The sequence below is a fragment of the Budorcas taxicolor genome, chromosome 7 (genome assembly GCF_023091745.1).
Source record: "Budorcas taxicolor isolate Tak-1 chromosome 7, Takin1.1, whole genome shotgun sequence".
NCBI classification, from domain to species: domain Eukaryota; kingdom Metazoa; phylum Chordata; class Mammalia; order Artiodactyla; family Bovidae; genus Budorcas; species Budorcas taxicolor.
In genome coordinates, this window is record NC_068916.1 from 17,274,672 (window position 1) to 17,277,165 (window position 2,494).

The window sequence follows — 2,494 nt, forward strand, 5'->3', positions numbered from 1 at the left end:
TTTCATCTTCTACAAAAGGCTTCATTATTATATCCTCGTGAACAGACAGAGAAACTGAAGCTTGGGGCAGTTAAATGTATGCTGCCTAAGCTCAAACAGCCAGCAGTGAATGGGCCATTTCACTCCCCTCATCACTGCACTGGTATCATGGCCAGCTTTCTCCTCCTTGAAATCCCAGGTCTCTGTCCTTTCTATTCCTTCTCCCTATAATGCTTTATTTACCTTCAGTCTTTAAATGACTCTCTCTTGGTTCAAACATTACTTTTTTGAAAAAAATTTTTATTTATGTATCTATTTATTTAGGCTTGTCCAGGTCTTGGTTGCAGCATGTGGGATCTTTAGTTGGAGCATGCAAACTCTTAGTTGTGGCATGGGAGATCTAGTTCCCCGACTAGGGACTGAACCTCCACCCCCTGCATTGGGAGTGCAGCGTCTCACCCACTAGACCACCAGGGAAGTCCCAAACACTGCTCTCTTAGGAAAGACTATCCCTCAACACCCACAGTAAAATAGCAGATATTAATATTTATGTCAATCCTACACACAGTAAGTTTTCCATAAATATCTGTTGAATGAATAAGCAAGTTGGATAGGAACAGTTGATCCTTCTAGTAACAACTTTGATTGCAGTTAAATCCTGTGTCAGCAGTGAGAAATTGAATATTTTATGCCACATCAGTAAACAAGGATGTCACACTTTATCAGCGATTGCAGTCCTCCAAGGTGAGCCAGTGAGCCCTAAGAGCACTCAGGAAGGAGAAGAATACCTACAATCTAGCAGCCACCCCTGGGTCGGGAAGATCCCCTGGAGAAGCAAATAGCTACCTACTCCAGTATTCTTGCCTGGAGAATTCCATGGACAGAGGAGCGTGGTGGGCTACAGTCCATGGGGTTGCAGAGAGCTGGACATGACTGAGCAACTAACATGTTCAGCAGCCATCAGTGAGTGCAGCCACTCCCTACGGTGAGCACCAGGGGAGCTCAAGATGTGAAAACAAAGGATACTGGCCCCGGAGAGCTGAGCTGCATAAGAAAGGAATAATTTCAGTGACCCCAGGCTCTTGCATCTTCCCATACATAGAAAAGTGCTAAATTCCTTAACTTGGGATATCTGGTTTTCTTTAATTAACAATTATCTTTTGATGTTCAGACTACTTATCTTTTATTGCAAAACTAAAATAACCTGTCTCCTCCCCTGCCTCCTTGAAGGAACAGTTCTCTCAGGGTCATTTGAGATGCTGTCTTCCGGGTTTAAAGTCTTAAAAATTTCCACTGAATAAAACATAACTCTCAATTTTTAGGTTGTGAATAGTTTTTAAGTTGACACCAGGTAGACTGTCTCCACCTGGATGATGAAGGTGCTGTGGGGAAGGGGACCCCATCTGTTGTTTCCCCTGGGGGAGCCCAGTATCTGGGACAGGACCTCTCAAGCAGTAGGTGCATGATTAAATACTGTTGCACTGAATCTGAGGATTGAAGAGGAAGTTGAGGCTACGTTACCGGGCAGAGAGAGACAGGAAAGGACAGAGTCACACAGGTCATTCATTCAGTCACTGACAACTTTCCAGAGAGGAGGAAACCCATCCTTGTCCTGTAGAGCCTGTGCCTTTGGGGAGAAGGACCACCGAGAGAACCAGAAGGTCAAGACCACGTCAGATGCTGCTGAGGACTGTGGCCCGAGGTGTCTGGGGACGGGGGATGCCAGGGAGGCCCCTTGGAGGAGATGACATGTGATCTGAGGTCTAGAAAGCATGAGTGTAAGAAGCCAGTCCCTGAAGGCCGCGTGTTGTATGATCCCGTTATATGAAATGTTCAAAACAGACCAATCCACAGAGGCACACAGTGGTTGATGGTTGGTTGTCAGAGGCTGGGGGCTGGGGAGGGGGCAGTCAGGAGTGATGGCTTCTCGAGCAGAGGGTTTCCTTTGGAGGTGATGAAAATGTTTTGGACTGAGATAGAGGTGGTGGTGAATGCATTAAATTCCTCGAAATCGTTCACTTTAAAATGTTCATTTTTCTGTTTTGTGAAGTCCACCTCAAGTTAAAAAACAGAAATGCCGTCGAGTCTGCCCTGCACGGAGGACTGATGGTCAGTTGAGGGATGGAAAGAAAGAAACTGGCCAGAGAACTGGGTTCAACCTGCAGGGGGTATGTGGAAGGAAGGATATGGCCCCAGGTCTGGTCCCGCCCGTACACGCTGCCCTCAAGGAGATGGGGGCGGGGGCGATCTCCGGTGGCCTCAGCCTGCAGCGGCTCAAGCAGGGTTTCGGTTCCGGCTGGAGACTAAAGTCCGGCTGCAGCAGTGAGAGCACCGAATCCAAACCACCAGACCAGCGGGGACCACGGGCCAGTGACCAGGCCCCCGGCCCGTCAGCTGTGCAGAAATGAATTTCCACACAGAGACAGAAAGTAGTGAAACAGGTCAAGTGCTTATTAGGAGGAAAAAGGAGCACGTGCGGATAGACACACCGGTGGGCTCGGAGGGAGAGTCGCGC